Source organism: Apodemus sylvaticus, chromosome 1, assembly GCF_947179515.1.
Source record: "Apodemus sylvaticus chromosome 1, mApoSyl1.1, whole genome shotgun sequence".
In the NCBI taxonomy this organism is placed as follows: domain Eukaryota; kingdom Metazoa; phylum Chordata; class Mammalia; order Rodentia; family Muridae; genus Apodemus; species Apodemus sylvaticus.
This window is the reverse complement of record NC_067472.1, coordinates 144,721,403-144,748,352: the sequence shown is the minus strand read 5'-3', so window position 1 is coordinate 144,748,352 and position 26,950 is coordinate 144,721,403. Positions and strand designations below refer to the sequence as shown.

The window sequence follows — 26,950 nt, the reverse complement described above, 5'->3', positions numbered from 1 at the left end:
ACTTCTAATTAGAACTCTCAATGCCATGCACAGAACCAACAGAAAAATTCTCATAAAAAGCAAGTTCAGAGAACACACACACATACACACACACACACACACACCAGCACAGAGAAATTAAAAATATTATTAAATAACTCCAAAAAGCTGGAAATATATTCAAAGAAAGAACTATCCTGAAATAAAAAAAATTCTACAAAATATGTGAATGTCCATTGTTCCATCTCCTAGGACTGCTGAAGACAAGGCCCACATGAGGTGTGTTGATTTTCCTTGTTAATTTTCAGGGAAAGATCCTGAGAGGTGACCTTCAAAACCAGCAGCCTAGGGCATGGCCACTAGTTTTTTTAGTGCTTTCTGGCTCAATTTTCCAGGATTGTGCTGCAAGTATATTCCTAGCTTTTTGTTTGAGGGGCTAAAAGCTGAAAGCTCCAGGAATCGTACAGGGGCTAAAACTATTTAAGAAGAGGTATAGACTGGCAAAATAGAAAAAATGAATAAATGAAAACCAGACTTAGTGCATGGCATGGGAGAGTAAGATGGGAAACTGGGCAGAGATGGGGAGGCTATGTACAGAAAAGCATTGTTAGGATTTCTGCATAATCACCACAGTGTGTACCAATGGAGACCGACACTTAATAGGTGATACTGAGAACCAAACAGCAGGCTATCCCCACCACAAGGCAGGAGACGTTACGTATGTCCATCAAGCTGGACATGTTGGAGGGCAGCTGAGTTCGCATCTCATGTACTCCAGCACAACCAAGAGGAAACTAGGAGATGAGAGCGAGGCGGGGGTTTGGAGAGGTGGCTCTGTAGGGCCCAAAGGTGCAGAGGTATAATCCTAGAAAGAAAGGAGTTCTGTGCAGAAAACATGATCAAGATATTAGATAAACTTAAGGACATGGGGAAGGCACATTACTTTTATTAGAAAAAAGGTAACAATAAGCTACAGAAAATATCAGATCTATCTGCACACAACAGGGTCAAATAGAAAGCACACTAAACCGCCAGATGGTTGTGTGCAGCCAGCTCTAGGTGCCTTTTGTCTGTAAAACTACTTATCTTTTCCACCAACACCAGGAGAATGCAGAACGAGCTGTAATCCCAGCCCAGGCCCCAGCAGGTCTATCAAACTTTATGGTTCCAGTCGTAGAAACACAGCACTAGATTTCAACACTGTGCAGGATCAGTGTCAGACAAATCCATCAGAAAGCCAATCAGAAAATGTAGCTTTCAAGGAAATGGTGGAAGACACACAGTTAACATTAAAATAATATAATAATTAAAATTATATATTCATCAGTTCAGGGGGAGGTGAGGAGGTGGGTATAAGTGAGGAAGGTCTTAAATATAACTGTACAAAAGCAACAGATTGATTTGAGAAATTAAAAAACAGAAATATCACACACACACACACACACACACACACACACACACACACAATTTTTTTTTTTAACAGTACCCAGCAGGACAACTGAAATCAGATCAGGGGAATAGTACTGAACTGGACACAGCTTCATTATAAGCTTTGCTGTGTTGCAGGTCTTCTTAAAAATGATAGTTAAGGGCTTGCAAGATATGACTCAACAGGTAAAGTACTTGCTTCATCAGGCCTGATAACCTGAGTTCCAGCCCCAGAACCCACATGGTAGAGAGAACCAATTCCTAAAAATTACCTTCTCATCTTTACACCTGTCCTGCGATTCATGTTTATCACCATATCCTAATTTTTTTAAGAGGATGCTTAAATACAATTTAAGAAATATTTATTAACCCAACCACAGTCAAAGAAATGGTAATAATGTTGAATACACTGCTAACTGGTTCCAGAGGAGGGAGGTCTGTCAACAGAAGATGGAAAAATGTCACATGCTGGTTCCATTCTGGGACATTAACAAGGTCTATCAATCATTAGTGCCCTGGCAAGGTCTGGCATTACATGTGTCAGATCAGACCCAGTCTCCATTATATGGGTAGCAAGACACAAGACAGGTTCCCAACTGCGTACAGCAGTATAAGCAATGAAAAGATATAGCCAAACCCAACCATCAGCCCCCAAACCTCTGAGGTGGCCTAATTGGGAAGGAGAGAGAGGAAAAAAAACCTTTTTGTAGCTATAATTAGGATAAAAATCTTGAGATAAACTACAAGTTACAAGAGGGAAGTTTAGTGAAGGGGACATGGCGGTAAGGACTGGACAATCTATATAAGCTCGGAGTTGCCAGCTCCAGCACTAGAAATGAGGAGAGAGGAGCAGGAAAGTGGATTCTCCTTTGGAGCCTCCAGAAAGAACCACCCCTGCCAGCCAGTGTCTTGCTCTTAGATTTCTCATTTCATTCAGGAATCTGAAAAGTACATCTGAGCTGCTTTTAGCTCTCCACTGTGTGGTCGTATGGCACGGCAGGTACAGAAGTGAATATGCTATCCCGCTCTCACAGAAGGGCCCACGTGGTGATGTGTGCGCAGCCAGCTCTGGCACCAGGCCTGGCATGGTCCAAATGTCTTATTTGCTATCCCCAGATTAGACTGGGGTGGGGATGGGAGTTGGGTTCAGGGCGGAGTCAGAATCCACTGAACTCAGGTTCAACTGTTTCCCTAGAGCCCTGGATCCTGTCCTTCTTGGGATCTTTCTGCTCGCATCCCTGGATCCTGTGAGATGGTTACAGATGGCTGAGCACTGTAAGCACAGCATCTGAGGAGACGGCTTAAAGAGAGGAAGGTGGGAAGGTCTTACCCCAGATTTCATTGAGTACATGCTCAAGACAGGGCCCTCAGGACATAGTCCTCACCCCATGAGAGGATGGCCTCCCACCTGCTCTCTATCCCTGCATCAGCCCACATTTAAAAAAAAAAAAAAAAAAAAAGGCTGGGTGGTGGTGGCGCACACCTGTAATCCCAGCACTCTGGGAGGCAGAGACAGGCGGATTTCTGAGTTCGAGACCAGCCTGGTCTACAGAGTGAGTTCCAGGACAGCCAGTGCTACACAGAGAAACCCTGTCACGGAAAAAAAAAAAACAAATCCAAAAAAACAAAACCAAAAAAAGACTATGGACAGAAATTATAGGAGCTCAAGCCGGACGCTCACCCACAGTGGTAATATCCAAGGCTGCTGAGGAGATTGGCAGGAACTAGTATAACAGAGATGGATGGATGGATGGAAGGAAGGAAGGAAGGAAGGAAGGAAGGAAGGAAGGAAGGAAGGAAGGAAGGAAGGAAGGAAGGATGGAGGTGGGGGACACGACACTCCATGCTTTAGAGCTTCTAGTAGTTGAACAGCCTCTGGTAGGAATTGTATTTGAAAAAACACAACACAAAACAAAACCCAAGCACACATTACAGTTGCAGTCCAGAGAAGTGAGGCCATCAATTATCCCGTGGCCTCTGGAATTTTCCACTGAGCTCTTTATGAAGAGCAAAGGTAAGGTAGGTAATGTTACTGCAGTCAACACAATTTTATCTCATGGCCCTGTGAAAGGGTCTCTGGAAGTGCAGTTCTGGAGACTGGCCTCAGGGTGGGGTGCCTGAACTCAAACAGCCCAAGACACACTGCAGAGGTGAGGGAAGGTGGGGCAGATAGCCCAGCACCACAGCTGGAGACTACCTCCCACGCCAGCCAAGGGGGTGGGGGTGGGCTGATCAACAGCCTCAATGCCCCTCACCACGGACTGGAATCCTGCATCTGCCCTCCTGAGGACAGGGCAGCCTGCGAGGATAAGGTGTCATCTAACTCAAAAGAAGGCACCTCCCAAGTAGGTAGCTGAATTAGAGAACAGATCCCCCTAGAGGGCTGGCCTTTTCCCAAAGCCCTCCCCCCCCCGGGGGGGGGGAGCTCATTCTCAGAAGCTATAAAGGAACAGGGAACAGGGTGTTGAGTGACCAATACAGGTGCATATAAGTGCCTGGGAGTGGGGGAGGCGACTGGAGGCACAGGGCAAGATGTGGATTAGACTTTGAAAATGGGAGATAGGGGGAGCTGAGGACTGATATTGAGGCACTGTGACCGGGTGGGCAGGGAAGCAGAGGAAGGCCAACTGCTGTAGTGGGCTGGGTCACGACTAGGCAGTGTTGGTGGCACAGGGTGGGGGAAGTGCCTACACAGGCACAAGAGCTATAGGCCAGTGAAGGCTGGGAGGGAGCTACCAAATAGAGACCCTATACGCAATGCGGGGTGTGTGTGTGTGGGGGGGACTTAAACCTTGTGGGAGGAGGGGAGGTACAGTGTGCCCAGGGGTTTAGTGGGAGGTGGGACTGGCCACGGGCACTTGGCGCGCCAGAGAAACGGTTACATAAATGTTCCTTGGCGCCGCCGCGAGGCCGCTGGTAGCAGCAAGCAGTGCATGGCGCGGGCTGAGCGTGATTGCCTCATCTTATCAGGGAACATAACGTCCCATATGCTCTTGCCCAAGCCGCAGGCTTGGGCGGGAACAGCATGTTCTCAGTGAGGCCGGCGGAGGAGGGGAAGCGGCTGTGGAGGCTCTCTCCTCCCGCCAAAGCCCTAACTGGGAATGGGCGCGCACTGTCCCGCAGCAGAAGGGCACACGAGTGCTCCTGGCTTCCCAGAGCGTTCTAGCCCAGAGCCTGAGCTGGGTCCTCCGATCCGAAGGGCATACTCCCAGTACCTAGCCCAGACAGATAGCTAAGCCTCACTGCTTCTCTCTCCTCCCCCGGTGGGCGGACAGGCGGGCGGCTCCCAGCTCCAGCAGCACCTGAACAAACCACAGAGCCTTTCTGCTTTGTGTGGACCTCTGGGGGGGGGGGGGGTAGGGTGAGTTTTTAGAGACTTTTCTGCGGTCCCACCCCTGCCTAATGTATGCAGTGATAGTGGTGGAGAGGGGACCGAGCAACCTCCTGCTTGGTCTCGGTTTAGGTTTACTGCCCAAGCATTCAACTGGAAGCCCATCTTTCTCTCTTACTGTGGAGGGAGAAGAGAGAGCCTTCAGATGATGATGCTCCTCTGACCAGGAGATTCTGAAAATGCAGATAGATCCATCGACCTTATGCAGTATCCCAGATTCTAAGATCAGCCCTCTGCAGGCACAAGGAGTCTGTCTGTGGCAAGGCCGAATGGTCAGAACCCTTGAAGAGATCCCACACCTGCAGGCTCCCAGTCTCGCTACCGCTCATTAGTAAAGAGCTTTAGTCTGTGGTCACTGGCTCAGGGCCACTTCTAGCTTCAATCTCAAGAATGCCTTCAGTCTTCAGTCCAGGAAGGCCTGCTTGCTCTCCTAGCGTAGCTCAGCAAACAGCCAAGTATTTGAGTCGGTCAACTGGAGACCGCCAAGAAAATTCAGGTATATAAATAGCCTAGGTGGGCTAGAAAGAATTGTTTCTGAATGGTGGACTTTCCCGATTCCTTCAGGGTACATTTGGTTGGGGCCTTGAGCACTACAAATGCTAATGACCAAGACAGTTGATCTGCAGATGACCCCACCCCCATGCAACAGGTGAGAGACCTACGCCCCAGGAGGAGACCCCACTCTGCCACTGATGCCATCTTATCTTTCTCGGTCACTGTGAGGGGTATGTGAGGGAGCTCCTGCGGGTATATGCCAGAGCACGGACCGGGAGAACTGCTGCCTACAGGCACTGATCTAGCCCCTGGCCTGCTGCTGTGGAGCCAATGCCACTGATCATGTATATTCTTATACTTGATCTCAGCCCAGAGGCTCAGATGCGATGATCACGCACGTGAGCCCTCAGGATGCAGAAGGGAGACTGCTACTCAACCTCAGAACCCACCTTGGACTGATAGATGTTTGGACGATTTCTGCAATGGATGCAAGTTGGTATTTTAGCTGGTGTAATGTGTTACGTGATAACTTGTTACTAAAATGTGCATGGAAAATTAAGTGAGAAAAGTTCTGTGAGGGCCCCACCCTGTTTGAGTATAACTGTGGCAGCTAATAACTAGGTGCAGGACGGGCAGGAGGTCAGAGCTAGACCCAAACAGGGTGGTAGCTCCATCAGACATCACGTGTCCCTCACCAGCTCTATTTTTAAGATTTATTTTATTTTTAAATGTGCATGTTTATGTGCCTGTGTCTAGGTGGGTGTCTATGCCTGTGAGATGCCGCTGGTGGCCAGAAACTTGGGGGGAGGAGGTGTCACAAAGGTATTAATAGGTATACATAGATAGATACAACTTTTTGTCTGTTTGTTTTGTTTTGTTTTGTTTTTTGAGACAGGGTTTCCCTGTGTAGCCCTGGCTGTCCTGGAACTCACTCTGTAGACCAAACTCAGAGATCTGCCTGCCTCTGCCTCCCAAGCGCTGGGATTAAAGGTGTGTGCCACGACTGCCCAGCTAGACACAACTTTTATGTACTGGTTCAAATTTCAAAACTTGAAAAAGTTTAAGCTGTCAAAGATCTGAACGTGAAAGATGAAACCATGGACGTTCTATGAGAACTTCTTTATAATACATGGGGGAAAGTTCGCCATATAAATCCAAGTCCAGAAGCCATGAAAGTTAAGACTGATGATAACAGGACTACACAGAATGGAGTCATTATAGACAAAGGTAAAAGGTAAGTGACAAACAGCAAAACATACGTGTGGAGCCCATTATCTTCCACATAGAGAGTTCATGGAGACTGGAAAAGCCAGTGGAAAACCAGGCAGGCACAGTTCATAAGGAGAATACAATGGGTCTCTCAAGCAACCCCCGATATTCCCCCATGATGTCAAGGCAAAGGATCCCACTGAAATGTATTTTGTATTCACCAGATGGTCAGGCTACATACAGGGACACGGCTATTTTGTCCCTCTGCTCAGGACAACTGCGAAAAGCTCCTCTCTGGAAGACTGGCGACATTAGAAAGGTGATAAATGTGGCTGCTACTGTAGCTCAGTACTGGCCTGTTACCGGAGAGGACCAGCCCCCACTGTTGCATTTTAAAACACTGCTTATCCTTCAAGCCCCTAAACCTTTCAGTGCCTAGCCTACAAATGTGTACACACCTACACACTTAGAAAATGCATTCGCGCCCAACTGGTCTGCAGAGCTGAAGCCCAGAAGAAGCATTCTTCAGTAGATGGTTAAGGAAACTATGAATCGTGTACCACAGAAAGACAGGCTACCAGGTTTCACAGAAGTGAGGAAGACCAGGCCCAGAACAAATGCTCGAGCCATTTGGCTAAACAGTATGGGGTTGCACACGCACCTGCCTGTCTGTGCAGAAGTAGGATCAGGCTCTCTCCAGCAGACAGAAGAAGATAGGAAAGACTGGAAAAGGACTTAACCCAAGCCAAGCTTCCCCATGCCTCAAATAAGCCATATGGCAACTAGAAAATGATCTAGTCACGTTGAGGTTGGCAAGGTGGTACAGCAGGTAAGACACCATGCCAGCCTGACACCACGAACCAGATTCTTGGACCCCACATTCAAAGGACAGCGCAGTAGAGGGAGGCCCCCCTCTAACTTCCACATGCATGCTGTGGCATGAAGGCTGCTGTGTGCATACACATATAGCACACAATAATAAAAAAAAATTAAAAAATAGAAAATGCTACTCATGGGTGATACAACCTTAAAAACTAGACATTAGGGCTAAGAGAACAGCCCAGTGTGCCCCTTGCAGAACACACAAAGCCCCCAAAATACAAGAATAAAAATTAGACTTTAGCCGGGCAGTGGTGGCACATGCCTGTAATCCCAGCACCTGGGAGGCAGAGGCAGGTGGATTTCTGAGTTTGAGGCCAGCCTGGTCTACAGAGTGAGTTCCAGGACAGCCAGGGCTACACAGAGAAACCCTGTCTCAAAAAAACAAAAAAATAGACTTTAAACACTCACTGCTCAGCTGGACCTGGTACCTCGTGTCTGGGATTCCTGCACTTTGGGGATGGGGAGGCTGAGACTGCCCTCAGTTGCGGCCAGCCTAGGCTATAGAGTGGATTTTCAGGCCAAGGTGGCCTCATGTAAAAAACACTGTATCCGTAATAGATGGCAGTAATTCATCTGCACGCTCCTGGCCAAGCCCCGATGCATTTATCTGCAGTCTAGTCTGTTCAACCTTGTCTTTCCTCTGGTTTTAATCATATCTATGTTTATGTGTTCGTGTCTGGGTGGGGTGGGGTGGGGTGGGGGGCCTGTGGCTGTAAGTGCAGGTGCCACTGGTGGCAGAAACGCAGATGCTGGTTGTATGCTGCCTAACATGTGCTCTGAGAAACCAACTTAGGTCCCTTGTTCTTAACCACTGAGCCAGCCAGCCATCTCTCCTAGGAGCCCAACCAGCTCTCTTAACATGACTGTCATTCAGGAGATTAAAGCCGGGGTGGGGGTGGCGGGGAGTAGGGCTATTTAGAGAAACCCCAAAGCGTAGCAAAGTACAAAGCTTTAGAGACCCTGGATCTCCCAGCAAGTAGTTCTGTTCAAGGGCATTCCTGGATAAAGGGCTTGACAGGCAATCCAGAACAGGTCGGATTTAAAAGGTGACAGGTGACAAATACCCAACAGCAGAATATGAGCAGCAGCAGGAGGAACTGCCTGTACCCTTCAAGAAGACTGTCCCCTGAACACCTGCCTGCGTGTACGGGCAGGTGCTGGCAGCCTAGAGGCCGAGTCCTAGCCCTAGCCGCCGCCATTACACACATCCCAACATCCCTCAAGGGAGGAGAGCTGGCTTCTCTGTATCAGCTGCAGAGTGGCGGGCAGCAGCAGGGATACAGCAGACTTCTGTGAACAGTTTACTCTTGGACCAAAAAGAAAAAGGCAAAATGGAAGGGCAACAGGCACAAAGAGAAGAAGGCTGAGTACTTCCTCTGGTGGCGTGGCTAGGTAGTGATGTCTAGAGCAGCATGGCTATCAGCAGCTGCTTGTGGAGATCTGTAGAGACTCCCAGAGAATCAATCACCTGCTGCTCGGTACAAGCAGGCCCTGTGCCGACCTCCTCTGCAAAAGAAGCTCTTTAGTGGCACCAAGGAAGTGAGGCGTGGTGATGGGCTGTGGAGGTGCATGGTCAGCAGCTCCACCCCACATCCCCAGAACCCTGTAAGCAGCTGAGAGAGGCGAACCTCTGCACCTTTGCTAATCAATGTGCCCCCCTCCTCTCTGCTTTCCCTGCACACACCCCGCCCCCACCCTGGACGCCTCCTAGAAGCTTATGTTCTCAGACACCCCAGCTAAGGGTAGGAGCCATCCACAGTGGTCAGCCTCACCTTCACACTTTGCCAGCTCGCCTAATTCTTCCAGACCTGAAGTGTGGGAAGCCCATCTCAGATGGGGGGAGTCAAGGCCTGTCAGGGCTGGGCCTCAAGCCGGGATTTTGCCTAGGAATTAATTTGCATAGCCTTCCTTACCACAGCAGTGCTGTCAATAGCTGCTACAGCTTGCTGTATAAAACATGGGATAAGCAAAGAATAGTCTGAGGTACCTGGCTCTGAGCCTCACCAGAACCAACCCTCAGCACCCTGTCACTTCAGGCTCTGCAAAGGAAGGCTAGCAGCTACTTCAGAATCAGGTTGTATGTAGCACTTGGCTAATTCTTGATTTCAAAGTCATCCTGCAAGCTAACAGCAGCACCCTGCAAACAATCCCAGGAAAGGGCTGCCAGTCACCAATGTTCTTACTGCAGCCCACGACACTAGCACCTGGGGGAGGCTGAAAGGGACTATCTCAAAGTCTTGACCCTCTACCTGGCCTGCCCCAACTGACACAGAGGGTGCCAATTAACTGGGTAGAGAGGGAAGTCCCATGAAATTGCAGCAGGACATAATAAAACAATTTATCCAGAGTTGACTTCATAAAGCAAACACATCGGAACTGTCGTTTTTTTTACCGTGGGGTCAGGCTATCTGGCTTTTTTATTTTAAAGAAGGAAAAAGGGGGGAACCTGTCATTTTTAGAACAGCTGCAGTGTGGTAGGGATTCTTGCTTCACACCCTCAAGGCCAGCCAGAAAATCTCCCTTACAGGATCACAGGCCCACTGACCCAACAGATGTCTCCAGTTACTGGCAATTTACACCCAGCATTTTCTGGGAAAACCACTGTGTTCAAAGGTCTAGTCTGAGAACAGGCTTTCCTGTAAAATTTCTAGAGCCACAGGTATAGTCAGTCCTTCAGTTCTGTCTGTGGCTGCTCACAAGTTTGGGAATTCTGCACAGAAAGCCATTTAGGAGACAAAGCCAGCCCTAATTCCAGGCCCAGCTCTGCCCACTGCTCCCACACAGCCTCTTCCTCCTTGAACCCTGTCTCACCCTCCGCCCTATTTCCTATGCCCTTTGCTACCTGGCCTGGAGCAGGACCCCAAGGGAGCTCCAAGGAGCTAATCCAAAAGACACCAACCAGGAAGGAAGGCCCGTGATACAGTCTGTACACCCAGGATTCGGAATATCTTTCCACTGTAGCTTTGCAAGCGATTTTATGGCCCAGGTCTACCTGGTGCTAAGGGGAGGTTTGGTGACAGTAGGACAAGCCCAGAGCTGGAATCCTGTCCCAAATCCTGCCCCTCTCCAGCAAGACAGGTTGGGGATGGCACTCCATGACCAGTGGCATCTACAGTTACTTCACTCACCTGGAGGAGGGTTAGGAAGGGGGTGGGGGACAGGGAGCACATGGAACTGTCTAATGTTTTCACAAGCAACAGACAGAGAGGTTTAAACACAGCAGAAGTCCTGAAGCCATGCCTGGATGCAGGCAAACAGAATACTCTATGGAATACCAAAGAGTATGTACTCTATGAGCACAGCAAAGAAACATGGAATATTCTGGGGTACATAAGGTGTCTGGCTATCCTTTCTGAAATTCTTATATTTTCAAGTGAACTGGTTCAGGCAGTCATAATATAACAACACTCTACACAAAGCCACGTACATACCTACCAGCGCGCAAACACACACACACACACACACACACACACACACACACACTCACTCACTCACTCTCAATCTCCCGCTCCTAGCTGATTGCACCAAACCATCACCCCAACCTGACAAGCAGCACTAATTTGCACACGTTGGTACACTTGCCCAGAGAGGTCAAAAGGCCCACATGCCAGACATTTCATAATAGTGTTTCCCCTCCTTTTACTAAGGGTTACAAAACATACTTGAAAACTTCTGTTTCTACGAACCCCTATAAAATGGCAACCATCACTACTCTTGGTTTCTGCCAGGAGACTAGCAACCATCAAGTCAGGCTCTCCCAGGCACTCTACCCTATTACTACTGGAGACACTTGCAAGGAGAAATATGCACTCCAAAAGCTTTCAGATGCAGACTGCTGCGTCAACACTCTTCCAGGTGATCAAGCTATGAGGCAGTGAGCTGAACCCAAAGAGCAGACATTTCCACTTCTTCCATTCAATGTTTAGGTCTCAACACTGCTTTCCAAAGGAACAACAGTGTATGTTCCTGGCTCCTTTTTCCCAAGCTGCGGAGAGCCACATGGGGGCCTGCTTTCTTTGTCATCCATTTCCGAGGCCAGCATCAACAGTCTGTCTGGGTATTCCATGGTAGCTGCTGCATTTACACAGCACTCAGACAGTGGCCTGCGGCCCAGGAATGATGTGCTACCTGTTTCTGAGCCTCCAAGATACCAAAGAAAGACAGGAGACCCATGTTTAATTAGCTGACAAAATTTGAGGCTGATCTAAAGAAATGGCAATTTAGTCAGAAATGGCAGCACACACCTTTAATCTCAGACCTTGACTGAGGCACAGGCAGGAAGATCTCTGGAAGTTTGAAGACATTCCGATCTACAGAGCAAGTTCCAGGATAGCCAGGAGTTACACAGAGAAGCCATGTCTCAAAAAACCAGAGAGAGAGAGAGAGAGAGAGAGAGAGAGAGAGAGCGAGCGCAAGAGGGAGGGAGGGAGAGAGGGAGGAAGGGAGAAAGAGAGACAAAGACAGGCAGGCAGATGGGCAGGAGGAAGGACAGAAGAAGGAAGGAAAGAAAGAAAAGGCAACTTGTAGCCATCTGCCTATATAAACTGCTCTGAAGTTGCATCAATAAGCTCCCAGCTTCAACAATGAACACATAATCAGGCGGTGATGGCGCACGCGGGTAATCCCAGCACTTTGGGAGGCAGAGGCAAGCGGATTTCTGAGTTCGAGGCCAGCCTGGTCTACAGAGTGAGTTCCAGGACAGCCAGGGCTACACAGAGAAACCCTGTCATGAAAAAAACCAAATCCAAAAAAATAAAAAATAAATAAAAAAATTAAACAATAACCACATAATCTGAGTGTGACACTGAAGAGGATGGTCAACAGCTCAGGGGTGCTCTGCATCTTCTGACCCGATGAGAACAAGAGAAGACAGCACCATGCACATACACGACAATGCCAGAATCACAAAGCCTCCAGCACTCAGTGCTGCTGGACCAGTTCACTCTCACACTAGGAAAGAGAGGCAGCCACTGTGGAAGGTCACTCACAGATTCTTATGAATTTATACAGCCTTAAACACAACACCCTAACCCAACTCATAGGCCTTCACCAAGGTGAACTAAGATTCCATACTAAGACCTGTACACAAACCGTAAAATAGCTATTTATAACCATTGCAAATGGAAACACACACTTTCTACAGATGGAGAGACTAATTTTGGTATCTCCACATGATGGAATATTATTCAGTGGTTAACAAAGAAGCTACTGACTCACAATAAGTTATGAATGAATTTTGCTAAGCTGAAGTAACCAGACATAAAAGGCTGCACTTCACATGGCTCTATTTGTATTTCATTCTGCAAAACACAACCTATAGACAGAAATCCCATTAAGGACAGGGGGATTTGGGACTGATTAGCTTCGATAAAGGGATGAACAGGGTAATTTCTACATTGGCTATTAGGACAGCAGATAAAGACTGCATTTGTCAGTTCTCATAGAACTGGGGGTAGGGGTAACCTTAGTGCAGTCTCCATTTCAACCCAAAACCATAACAAACAAACAAACAAAAAAACCCAACAACAACAACAACAACAAAAACCCAGCACTTGGAACTGTATTCACAAACAAGGCATTTCAGGCTACACAAATAAACACCAACCAGGAAGTTGGGGAATCCCAGGCTGGAACTCTTCTGAGTCACATGCCTTTGTGCAGGGTGGGACAGCAGCTGGCCTAAGTTACTGGGAACACAGTGTTGTGACGGGAAACTCTATTAGAGTAGGCAAAAGGACCTGCACTGTAGTCAGCAAAGATCAGCTCTAAGCATGCTCTAACAATCTCCTCCTGCCTCCCAGGTGCACTAAGAAAGGGGACACAGGTAAGACCACTGCTGGGGGGCAGAGGTAGAGGGGTCACAGAAAGGGGCAGTCTGTTGGGAGTCTAGTCCCATAGGCTGGCCACAAATAAGACCTAGATGTGGAGGGACAGAGATATATGGTGTATTTCATTAATGTGTTAAACTGTGTATAAAAGGCACACACATACACACACACTCCCTCCCCCCCACACACACACTCCCACAGAGTGGCATAACAGCAGCCACACCCCAGTCACAAGGAGCACACCCAGATCCTGGATGCTGATACCATTCTGCAGTGAAAGGAAACGGGGTCCTTTGAATTTGATTTGTGGGCTGGGACAGGAAAAGTCCGTAAGCTCGAGCATCATGTAGTGCCAGAGAGTCAGGAAACAGACAAAAGCTCAAAACGAAGGGGCAGGTCAAAAGGACACAGGAACAGCCTAAAGAGTCCCTGTGCGGGGCGGGACATCTGAGTAAGAACACTAACAGCACTAAATTCACATGGACTGGATTCCCCACAGGCAAGAAGTGGAGAGAGAAAGAGCCTTCCTTTCTGCTGTGTTTGCCTCCGAGAGCCACACACCCAGTCCAAGCAGGAGAAAGATCAGACAGCTACAGGCCGAGGATCAGTCTACAGAACACTTAGCCAGGGTAGAGTTCCTATTTCTGTGGCTGTGTCTGAGTACCTGACCACAGCAATGAAAGGAAGAGTTTATTCTGGGCTTACAGTTTGAGGGGACAACAGTTTATCATGGCAAGAGGCAAGGAGGCAGCAGCACTGGGCAGCTAGCTGGTCACACTGCATTCTCAGGTAGCAGAGGGATGAATGGATGCAGATACTTGTCTGCTTTTTATACAGTCTGGGACCCCAGATCACCAGGTGGCATCACCCCCACACAGGTGGTATCAGGTGGGCCTTCCCTCTCACACCCAGACAGGTGTCTCCTGGGTGACTCTAAATCTACACTAATGAGCTCACATCCCCTCTGAAGTTACCTGCACAACATCAAGCCAGTGCGCATTCTAGCATGGGCCAGGGAAGGGCTCGTGAGGTCCTACCCCTAGCTGACAAGCTATGTGGCAATTGATAGGTTTTGGCCCCTGTGGTGAGGAGACTGCTATTTTTTAGGGTTGTGGCCACTGGTAAGTTACCTGTGCTCTGGTGGGTGAATGGTCCATACCCATCTGCAGGGGGGCAGCACTGGACTCATTGACTTATTTTAAAAGAACACAAGGGCTAAAGAAAGACAAGCTGAAAAGGGTTAGGGGGAAATGTGAGAGATGAATTGGGTGATGATAATCAATCAAGACGGGCGCACGCGCGTGTGTGCGTGTATGTGTGTGAAATTGTCAAAGATTAAATAAAATATTTATTTAAAAAGAAATGCCAACGCTGGACATGATGGTGAAGCTCGCCTTTAATCCCAGCACCCAGGAGGCAGAGGCAGGGGGAACTCTGAGTTGAAGGCCAGCCCAGTCTCCATAGCAAGTTCCAGCCAGCCAGGGTTATACAGAGAGATGTGTCTCAAAACAAAAGGTCTGGAGAGCTGGCTCAGCCGTTAAGAGCACTGCTCTTCCAGAAGTCCTGAGTTCAAATTCCAGCAACCACATGGTGGGTCACAACCATCTGTAATGAGATCTGATGCCCTCTTCTGGGGAGTCTGAAGACAGCTACAGCACACTCACATATAATAAATAAATCTTAAAAAAACAAAACAAAACAACAACAACAAAAAACACACCCAACAACCACCAAAAACCAAAACCAGAAAAAAAAAAAAAAAGTCAAATCTCAGATGCCAGGAGGGACCCAGGGAAACATGACAGTCATGGCCCTGTTGAGGAACGACAATGATGCCTCTTGCCTTTTGTGATCATAACAACAGTCATGTGGCTCTCCTTGGAGTCACAAGCTACTAATGGCAAGCTAGTGCAAATGACCAAAGCAGATTCAATTGACAAAAAAGATGGAGATGGATAAACTAATCTCTCCGGCAACTCGACTGCTTTGGGAGCAGCCCCCATGGTCACTTCTGTCAAGCAGACACTTCCTTAATGAGTGACTCCCCACCGGAAGGTAGGTGGACAGGAACCCACCCCACAGTGTGCTGCAAACGGGCAGCTACTGGCCCAGCAACTGCTCTTCAGAGGGACTGACTACAGTTTGAGGGCAATACCCAAGGAAGACTGTTCTTCACAGCCTCCCTTAGACCTGGCTTTGTAAACCACTTCTGACCAACCAACACTAGACACATTTCCTTTAATAATAAAAAGAAGAGGAGGGGGAGGAGGAGGGGGAGGAGGAGGAGGAGGAGGAGGAGGAGGAGGAGGAGGAGGAGGGCATATTTCCTTCACTCTCCCTTTCTTCATGGCCCGGTTATGGTCCAATGATTCTAATACAATAGGAGCAGATGTCATCATGCCCCATGCTGTGACAAGGGCCCAATCTGAATGCTAAAAAAAAAAAAATTCTTTCAGTGAAAAGAGGGAATGAGCTCAGGCCTCTGGTCACCCTCTGTGGCTGCTACCCCAGACCTGGATTGTCCATGTGGGGGCCTGGGACCAGAAGGAAGGAGACCTGGGACCTCGGGCCTGGGAAAAGAGAACCGATTCATCCAAACTGTCCTCTGACTACCAAGGGCATGCCTCCTTCCCCAATAAATAAATAGTTTGTTCATCATCTCCTCTCTAGCTCTCTCCCTAGACCTCTGTGCTAGACAGAAGGCCACACAGCTCTGGGTACAGCTGGAAGCTTTGCTGCAGGCGCGGCCCAGCTTCTGATTTCCACTGACACAAATTAACAGACAAAGCAAAAGATAGATAGAGGGCAAGGCTAACACTTAGAAGCTGGATGGTAGACGACAGAGGCAGTGAAAGGGGGCTCTCCTTACCCTACACAAGGCACCTAACCAGAAAAGACCAGCTAATGCAAGGCTTTGGACAGGGAGTCCTCTGGCTCAGGGTGTGGCGGCTGGATGTGGCCACTCTAGTGCACCCACCCACCCACCCACACACACACATTGGTTCTGAACCCCCAGGCAGGGCAGAAGACTCCTTCCTAAGGCAAAGGCCTGAAGAAAATGGCCTAACAGGCCTCGACCATCAGGGCAGTACCAAGACAACTCAGCCCCTGGCCCTGTAGGCCAAAGGACACTGGAGAGCAAGGGGAAAGGCGCCAAGAATGAGAGGCGCACTTCCCAAGCTCCCACCACAATCCTGAGACTGAGCAGGCAGGGGAGGAAGAGGAAGTGCACAAGAGGCACAGAAGCCCGAGGCAGAAAGCAATGCAAGAAAATGGGTCAGAAAGAAAAGCCCAGCAGAGTTAGGACAAATGCTGAAGAAAATACAGAGAAAACAGCACAGGGGACAAAGGGATGAGGAAGGGAAAGAAGGAGGAAGGGAAAGAAGGAGTGGATTCAGTCCCAGGATGGTCAGAGAACTTATGAAGAAAGTACGTAAGGATGCCCTCCCTTCACATGCCCAACGGGGTGGGGGTGGGGATGCAATACAGGAAAGCCCACCGCAGGCATGCTCACAAATCTCTACCTCAGTGGTGAAGAGCTCACTCTGTTCTTACACAGGATCTGGGTTCAATTCCCAGCACCCACACTGGGCAGCTCATAACTGCCTGGAACTCCAGGTCTCAGGTATCGGACACCCCTCTGCAGACATCTGCACTCACATGCCAAACCACACAGACACAAATTAAAAATGGGTGTGTGTGTGTGCCAAAGGATAATGCAAATACAGTGCACATATAGGGAATTCTCAAAAAAATAAATTATTAATGGTAAAAATAAATCTTTTTTTTTTTAAAGTATTTGGGCTGGAAAGATGGCTCAGAGTTTCAAGTATTTTCAGAGAACCTGGATTAGGTTCCCAGCACTCACATGGTTCAGTTCCAAATCCAACACCCTCTTCTGGTCTCCACAGGAGACCAGGCACACATGTGGTGCGTGCACACACATACATGCAGGCAAACATCTACAGATACAAAACAAAAATAAACAAACCTTAGGGAGGGAGAGAGGGAGGGAAGGAGGAAAGGAGGGGGAAAGGAAGGGGAGGGGAGTGGAGAGGAGGGGAGGGAAATGGAAAGGAGGGGAGGGAAGGGAAGAAGGGGGCAGGGGAGAGACAGTCCAGAGAGGAGCCAAGCAGGGAAAGACACAATGTCTTCATTGTGCAACAGAAGGGCTCTAGCCTTAGCAATGTGGGTTTCATAGTTCCAAGAAAACTCTCACAGCCAAATCTGAACTACCAAGACCAAGATGGAGCCATTTCCCATCCTCTAAGCCTGCTCCCACACCCTCCTCAGCAGCAGTGGAGGCATGCCTCACCAAGAGGTAGAGCAAATGAGCCTCCACCCTCCAGGGGACACAGTATAAAGGCCATGCCCAGCAGGTGCACAGGCCCAGGAAGGATCTGGAAAACCAGTAACAGAGAAAACTGTGCCAAAGACAACTACACTGATTCCATGGGGGAGGGGGGCACACACATGTGGTACACTGATCTCCTGCAACTCACAGTCACCTACCAAAGGATCCTATGACCATAGGAGAGGAGCAAAGGTACCATGGGTGGGTGGTAGGGGCTACATCCCCATCTGCCATCATGTAAGTCAAGAGATAAAGCCAGACTCTTCTTAGAGGCCAAATGCCAAGCACAGGAAAGGGCCATGGGCCAGGCAGTGCTGGCAGGGAGAGGCACAGTGGGAGGGACAATGAGGGAGCCATTTACTATAATAAAATGTGTGCAATAGCCTGCTACTTAAGCCTTATAGATTGCCGGATGTGCACACTCACCAATTTTTTTCCCCAAATAATAGTTTTTGAAATCCCATTGCAAAATGGGGGGTGGACACAGCATCTCAGCATCTCTGGCTGTTCCTTGGAGAATTAAGCCCTGGAGAGAGCTGGCCCTGCTGGGTCTCCTAAGGTGTGTGCAGGCAAAGCGCTTCCCCTGCTCCGGGGTGAGGGACCATCCGGAAGGCACAGGGCCTCCCAGGCCGCCTCCGATTGCTTTAGCCCCGGGCATGAGCCGAGGCCCTTGCTTGCTCACAGCTAGTTAGAAGTTGAGGCCGAGGGTCAGTGTACACTTTTTTAAACTTCCTCTTTTCCAGTGTGGGGCCCCATGCGTGCAGAGCACACACTCGGCCACAGGGCCACATCTACAGGTGACTCTGACTTTGAGGTAAGGGGGATCAGGTTTCAGGTTTCTTCAGGTGTCACAGAGTGTTATCCTTCATGAATTACACATGCTGGATTTTCAGGTTAAACAAAAACAAAACAAAAAACCAAACAACAACAACAACAAAAAACCTGGCATTTAAATTCTTAGGGTAAGTAATGGGGTGTTCCAGAGAATCTTTCAAAACAACTGGGAGGGAGAGATGGGGTGGTGCCTGGGACGTTCTTCACCACAGTGGTTTAGCAATCCCAAGCAACAGGCCCAACACACTGGCCACACTTCCTCCCCAGCTGGAAGGCCTGCTCTAGGGGTTTGCCTGTCCTCACCTCCCTGGGTGGGTCCATCCTGCAGCCCGAAGCCGTGGGCCATCACAATCACTGTCCCTTCACTAGAGTCTCGTGTGCTTCCATGACTGGGAAGGCAGCGCTGGGCAAGCTCTAAACTTGGCAAACCCACAACACGCTAGGTCATGGGGCCATGGGGTGGTGGTGGTGATGACTGTAGCCAAGTGCCACATCTGACCCCAGACTATAAACCTGGGTGCTGTCCTCAGCAATTCTCTGGTTGGGGGGGGGGGGCAAGGCTGTGAGGACATGCCATTTTCCTGGCGCTAGCCTGGTTTTGATATAAAAGGAGAAAGAAATGGAAACAGGGGGCCTCTTGTACTCAAAGCCTAGAAGTACCTTGGGGTACGGGGCCTAGGGCCGGGGTCCTGGGCTTATGCCTACAGACAACCCCTCCTCCATAGCTAGGCAGCAGAAGCTGCCTCACACAGGCTGATGGCTCACTGTGGGAACTCTGGCCACAGCCCCTGCAGCCCCCCCTCCCAGCAGCTATTCTTGGTCTGTGTCTCCCTTTGGGGGGAGGATAAGGGTGGAAATGATCAGAAGCTAAAGTTAGCAAACTGCAAACAATTGAGGCCAGGAATCCGAGGTCAGCTGAGGACAACAGTTTGTTCTATGTGGCCCTGAGGTGGTTTAGCAATAAAGGGAACTGAAAATGAAAACAGATCTGGAAGGCGCCCAAACCCTGATGGTGGCACGCTGAGGGTGGCCCCAGGTGGGCCAGGCCATATGGCCGAGCAGACCCTCCCACAGTACCCCACTTTGCAAGACGATCCTCTGTATCCTGGCAGCACACTTAAAGGTACCTACAACTCTGGCTACAGGGCCTTAGGTCAGGCCTTCCCAGTCTTAAGCTAGCTGAGACTTTTTTTGCTGAAAAGCCTGCATCTTTCTTGCTCTGGGCCTGTTAGCCATTTTCCTTTTTAACATGTCCCACTGAAAGTGCCTTGGTGACAGATAAAGAAACCAAGCCAAAAGGGAATCTGAGGGGTGCCAGGAGACTCACTCCAGCAGCAGGAGGCTGCTTGAAGCCCAGTCCCCCCCACCCCGCCCAGTCCCCCCCACCACACCCGGGCAGGCCATTGCTTCCCTGTCACCACCCTCTGCAGCCCCTCCTCTTGAAGGCCCACCCAGTGTCTGAGTAGGCCACAGGCTGAGAGGAGGTGCCAGTAGAGCCCAGTCAGCCCAGCTGTGTTCATGGCTGCAGACGGGCGGGGGTGGGATTGGGGGAGACAGTCTAGCCTTGTCCTGCTCCATGCTGAAAAGCTTCCCTTCCCAACAACAGCTCCTGTTGACTACCCAGGAGGACCCACTGCTCAGTGCCCTGGGTTTCTTCTATCTGGTGATATCCACCACTTAAAATTATGCTCTCCTTGTTCCTTAGGGAATCTGGCTTTGGCCATGTGATAAAAGAGATTGAATACAACCTTGTATTAAGTTTCTTTCAATCTATTTGTGAATGTTGAAAGAAATGAATCAACCAGAAGGCCTACTGGGGGGGGGGGGGGGGCGCCGCGCGCTGGAGAGATGACTCAGTGGTTAAAAGTATTGCCTGCACTTCCAAAGGTCCTGAGTTCAATTCCCAGTGGCTCACAACCATCTGTAATGGGATCTGCTGCCCTCTTCTGGTGTGCATGAAGGCAGAGTACTCATGGATATTAAACAAACAAACAAACAAACACCTAAAGTCTGCTATCCACACTTAGGCAAGTTGGAGCCGGCAGGGCCCACTATTACGGTGGCTACTAAGTCTGCATTCCAGGCAGAAGCCAAAATTCTCACAGCCTGAAGAGCCCACTGGCAGAACCCCTGCCCGGCTCCTTTCCTCTACCCTAGAGCACATGGAGACCCTTCCTGCAGACAGCTGAGGAAAGTAGGAAGTGATGGTGTAGTCCACGGTAAGCGTTCTGTGGGCTAGCCCCGGCAGGCTTTTCTGTTGGGAAACACCCTTCAACTGCTACATCTGAGAATCCCAGTCTTTCAAGGCTGGGTCATAAAGCTCTCAGGGTGTGGATCAGGGCCACAGGGTGCACTGCTTTCCTGGAAGCAGCTTTATTCCCCTTTAAAAGGAGAGAGGCTACAGCTCTTGGGTGAAGGGTGAGTCTGGGCCCCTCTGGTGGCAAGCCTACTCGAGCAGCGACTTCTGTTTACTGCAAAATCCTCTGATACCCAAGGAAAGCGTACTTCCTTCTCTGCTGAGGTACAGACCGCAGGAGTCCTCTGGCCTTCCTAAAAGACTACTTACTGACCCTTGAAAGGCACATTCTTTAGCTGGCTCCTAGGAATTCACACTGGAATTGCTGAGGATAGCAGTCACAAGGCTGCCGCAGGAGAGCAGATCACTACAGAGGGCCATGCTTATCTGACCTGGGGCTTGAGTAGGGAGGCAGAGAAAGGGACTGCAGGGGGGCGGGGGGGGGGGGCAGTCCACTGAAAGAAAGCCAGGCTATGGCTGTGGGATGAGTAAACACAAGGTTCTGAGTGTCGACTCTAGCCAAGCACACACACAAGTCTGACTAAAAATCACTTAGTGCCTTGTGGACACTCCCACCATCAAACAAGTGGCAGAGCACTTGACTAGGAGGCTAAGGCTCTGGGTTTAATTCCTAGCACCACCAACACTAAAAATGTTAATAGTGATGACTGTGGGTGAAGTGCTTGATTCCCTTTCAGTCTTTCCTCGACAGCTTCCTGTTACCTAAATAATTTTTAATGAAAAGGTTCTTTTGCCATCTGAAAGGTAAGTGAAGAGAGGATGTTCAAGTCAGTGATTCAACAAGGTGACTTCTTCCAAACAGCAGCAGCACACACCTTATGCTACCCCCAAAGCCCCAACAATGAGACTCAACTGTCAACTCAGACTTCTCAGGCCTTGACATATTTTGGAATCTGCCTCCAGGTCCTGGGATGGCGGAGTGGGGTGTACTGTAGAGTTGTTCTGGAGACATTAGACTTCTCCACTTGGGCAAGCATCTCCTGGCATCTTTCACTGTCAGCACCATGTTCTCACAGGAGGGCCATGAAGACTATTCCATCCCACAAGGACTTGGGCCAGTGGCTGCCAAGCCTGGGCTTTGGCTAAAAACTATGGGGGAGTCTCAGAGCTCAGTGGACTTCACATTCTCGGCTGACCTGAAGTACCTGAGGCCCTTCTTAAGAGAACTGACTCTAGGCCTGAGCAGCCTGGTACCCCTTGAGGTCTTTAGGTTGGGCAGAGCCAGACCCTGTGTAGGTTGCAAGTACTAACAAGTACAAGTGCAAGAACCCTAGACCACATTATGCACCAAACGGCTTTCTCCAAACACTTGGTGAATGGACTCCAGGTTCATGGCCTTTACCATGAACCATGATAAAAAACTCTTTGGGGTTCGAAACACATAATTCCTCCTAATGTTCAATATTCAAGGGAGAAGCACCCTCACCTACAGCGACCCCTGCCTCCTCCACAGAGATCACTCACAGATGCCTGTCCAGCAGCAGACAGCCATTCTCCTTGTACTATGGCAGATTAGGGACCTATGTGTTGAGTGAGCACCCAGGAGCCCTGTGTCAGAAGGAGCCTGTTCTGTCACTCTTTTTGTCTACTTTTTCTAGCCTCAAAGGACTCGTGTATCTGTCCAAGATTCCTGGATCACAGATGCTTGATGGCTGCAGACCTCATTCCCTTCCCACACCATTATGCTTATATCATTAACAGCGTTAAGAGCAGAGGCTGCATTGTCTCTAAGTCCTAGGATGACTGAAGGTCAGAGCACCTGTCCCCAGAGCATCGCAGGGTGAAGGCCGCACCATCTAGGAGATGGTCACAGCTCAGCGAAGGCTGCCCCCATGATCCAGCAGCTTTAAGAATGCTAGGAGTACTTGCAATTCAGTCAGGGATACATGGCTGATCACATGCTACCATCTACCTTCACATACAAGTCCAGGGAGTACCGAATGCATCTGCTTTTTTTTTAAACACCCAAGTTCACCTGGCAGGGGAGGCATTGGTAGCTGTGACCCCGCCTCCCACTGGACCATGTCTGCCCAGGAGAAAGAAACAGCCTTCAAGGACTGTTTCCAGGACTTCAAGGACTCAGGCACAACAGCACAGGCCTGCGAACACCCACTTGTCGAGCCCCTCTCCTCCAGGCCCTTCTTTCTCCAGTCATCAGCGAGTTTCCTCTCTAGTGCTGTGGGGTCAGAAGAGGCACAACCCTGACACCTAAGCAGCAGAAACTCTAGGACTATGAGGGGTAAGGAACTATAAAACAAAGGGCAGAACCAGTGAGAGCAGAGCATGAGATGTGCTACCGTTTCCCTGTGTCCCACTGCTACCTTAAAAGATATAGAATTCAAGCAGGGCGTGGTGGCGCACACCTGTAATCCCAGCACTTGGGAGGCAGAGACAGGCGGGGATTTCTGTGTTCGAGGCCAGCCTGGTTTACAGAGTGAGTTCCAGAGAAACCCTGTCTCAAAAAAAACCCAAAAACAAAAACAAAAACAAAAGATACAGAATTCCACCTGGGTGAAGGTGACTGTGGGTCCATCTGGAGTTCTGGGAAAAGCATCACTGCCCAGACAATGATGTAATATTGTAACATATTACAAATCCAGTTTCCACTTCCTCTCCCTAAATGGGTGGCAGAAGCATTTCCCAAGGAGTCTGGTATTCCCCAAGATGAAGTAACAGAGCTGTGGTCTGTCTCAGAGAAGCAGGGTGCAGGAAAAGTCCTATAAGGAGGGGCAACAGACCTGCAGAAGACACAGAATCTAACCCTACCCCGTCATCTATGCTACGGGATTCCATAAGCACTGCACACATTGTAGTCTAAATGTCTCCTTCAAAATCCACAATGAAATCTTCACGTGGAACATGATGGTACAAGGGGCTGAAACCTCTGAGGTGAACTAGTCTTCATAATTGGGATAGAAGAGTGCATCAGAAAACTCTCAGACACTGAACTTGAAGCTGACATGAACTTGGCCTTCCAGCCTCTAGAACTATGATAATAAAGTCTTTCTGTTCTCAAGACTTCTGGTCCATGGCACATGACAGCAGCCCAAAAGATGAAGTCTAGAAATGGTCTGTGCTAAAACGAACTCAGTCAACTGAGGGTCCTGAATGAAGGGATGGAGGTCGGAGATACAGACTGTGGAGGTCTGAGTAAGACTGAATGCACAGTCATTGGGGGGTGGCAGGACTTGAAAAGGATGAAGAGGTGTGCCCTTCTAGCAAGAACTGGGGGTGGGGTCTATGGTGTCAAACGCCCATGTCAGGCCCAGAGTCTCTCTGCTTATGGAATCAGGATGCAGCTCTCAGCTACTTCCTCAGGAGGACTATGTCTACGTGCATACCTTCACGCTCCTCACCATGATGAGGGACTGACCTCTGAAACTGTAAGTAAGCCCCCAATTAAATGTTTCCTTTTCGAAGAGTTGCCAAGGCCGTGTTGTCTCTTCATAGCAACATAACAGTGATCAAGACACAGACTGAGCCGCAGACTCCTAACACATGCAGTTCTCTGTGGCCAGAGCAGGCAGCTCACACCTGTGCAGTGACAGCCAGTCAAGGTATGGCTGGCAGCAAAGGCTACCTGGGCTGTTTATTTCTAAGTCTTTGGTGAGAACAAGGCCAAGCACCTCTCTCTCCTCCCTTGGGTGCATCTTTGGGGGATCCTGAATTTCTTCTTTGAACATTTCTGTATCAAGAAAATGGTCTGCAGTAATGTATCACTATCTGCGTGTGTGTGTGTGTGTGTGTGTGTGTGTGTGTGCGCGCGCGCGCGCGCGTGCGCGCGCGCGCGCGCACTCACATGAACCCACACATGTGCTTGCCTGGAACACGAGGTTGAGCTGGCAGCATTCCCTGTTCTGCTGTCAAGTCAATGTACAATGTACCATGGGGTAAATGGAGTGCCGCGAGGCACCTGCTGCTCCATGTGCTTCTGCTGTGAACTTTCGTTTGGACTTTAGCCCATGCAGGACCTTCTGGCAAGAGAAGCAAGTGTCCGCCCCAGCTCCATGCTTGACTTGAATAAAGAGACAGGGACTGCCCGTCCCTGAGTCCTTCACCAGCAAGAGAGCTCTAGTGTGGGTCTCCCCACAGACACTACTATGCCCAGAGAAAACAAGAGGCAGCCTTAGGGTGAGGGAGAGCCATAGCATGGGGCAAAGGCAGGCTGGAAGTGTCCAGGGCTTGACTGAGAAGCATGATTTTCCTTCTTGTGTTGAGGACCAATGCTATCCTTGGGGGCTGGTAACCAGGAAAAGTACACACATTCATATGCTACTAAAACTATACTGAACCACGGAGGGGGCACCACCCCGAAACACCCATGCTGCACAGGGTTCCAGATGCCAGGAGGGAGCACAGAGAGACGAGTCCTTCAGGATACCCTTGGGTGGTGATCACAAATGCTCGTGGCCACTTCTTCCCTTGGCCTCCCAAGTCATGCTGTCATCTGCCTGTCCCATCTGTCCCATGCTGATGGGAGTCTGCTGCAGATCTCTCATCTCTCAGAAGTTATCATTTAAGCCACAGACCAGGCAGGATCACACACCAGAGTCAAGGCACTGTACACAGCCAGTCTCCTGAGAGTCCCTGTAGACCTACAAATGTGGGCCCTGCTATAAATGGCTTACCGCTACCTCCACATTGCCACCCCCAACTCCAAATGCCAAGGTAGCTCTCCTGGCCTTGTACCCTCAGGCTGTCTATCTCTGGGGGCTGAACCTTATTTCTAACTCTTGCAAAACTCTCTTCCCTCATTCCACAGCCATGGATGTTGATGACTGCAATTCCCACAGTGCACTAGTCCAGTGGGTCTCAGAAAAGAAGTAGGCAGCCTTGGTGTGCCCAGGTAGTTCCCAGGGTGCATACAGAAGCCTGTTCCTCATAGGGCTAGTTCTGCTAACAGCGATCTCTCAGGATACCTGCTGACCCTTGGAGAACGGCCACATCCCCAAAGAGCTCATTTCTCAAGCCCTTACATCCTCCTACCTGCTGAGCTTGTGTGCTGTCACAGGTCCAAGGAACAGGGACCAAGCTCCCACCTTGTCCTGCCTAGTGGCACAGCCTATTCCTACTGCAGCCTCCCCAAACCCTGGACCCCAGGATGCCTCTTTCCTTGAAGCCTAAAAGGCCTTAAAAGCACCTCCCCAGACCTTTTCTGACCTGCTGGCACACGAGGGTAGGGGGAAGGCCGCCAGGATGGTCACTGGGATGTACTGGCCACACCACACAGGATCCTATATATGGCCTCAGAATACCCAGGCCCCTCCATTTAGAAACAAAGATATCAAGGACAGGATAAAGGCATAAGAACAGGAAAAGACACAGAATTAAACTGTGGCCTTATACTACATCAAGGGTGCCCTGAACCTAGTGCAGAGGCCAGGACCACAGATGGGCAGCAGGCAGCTCTCCTGGCCTTGTGCCCTCCGCTCCCTCAGAGATGGGAGCAGCAGGCATAGAGGGAGAAGGATGGCCTGGGGAGAATACAGATCACTAAGGGATGAGGGAGGAGCCAAGGTAAGGAAAGCTAGTCCAGAATGGGCAAGGGTAAGGTGCCCAGTGTGGACTCTTAGGAGACAAGACTGAACAGGAAAAAAACCTGTTTATTTCAGGGTGCATTTCTCAGAGCAGTGTGGGGAAGCACCTTGGTGTTTATGCAGAACCATCATGGGGTCTGGCCAGTACTGAGCATACAGGCCCATCGTGGGTGCTCTGGCTGAACTCCCACTGCCCTCCTTTAAAACAAGATCGGATCATACAGATCCAACCAGCAGCTGCTCACTGTACCTAGTGGGCAGGACTGCAACTGGAATCCTCTCCCGTGGGTTATCACGTGCCTTCTTTGGACCATGGAGCCAATACAATTTCATACGGTTGGCTGTGTATGGAGCACTCACGCCAGGGCGCGCAGGTGCACAGGAAGCAGAAAGCTACACAGTAGAGTGTCTCCTGCATCACAACGGTGGTGATGGCTCTAGGGCCCAAAGCACATGCTCAACAGAGGAGGTCTACCCATTTGGGCACACCAGAACCCAGTGTGGTAAGAAAGGGGTTGCAGTGTGGGACCAGGAGGCTCCAAAGCAGCTCACACCCATGTTTTCTCAACTATGCCCACAGCACACACTCTCTGAACAACTTTCAGTCTCAGGATATGATCTGGTGACACACTTCCTTTCCCCCCACCCCCCCCCTTGCTGCTTGTCTTCAAGCACACTTCAAGTCACTTGGGCCTA

At 49.7% G+C, this 26,950-nt stretch overlaps 1 protein-coding gene across 1 annotated transcript in view; it reads right to left on the bottom strand.

The window, feature by feature from the left end:
* Klf13 (KLF transcription factor 13) overlaps positions 1-26,950 on the bottom strand; it is a 53,573-nt gene that overhangs the window by 6,382 nt on the left and 20,241 nt on the right. The gene's annotated exons all lie outside the window — the stretch shown is intronic.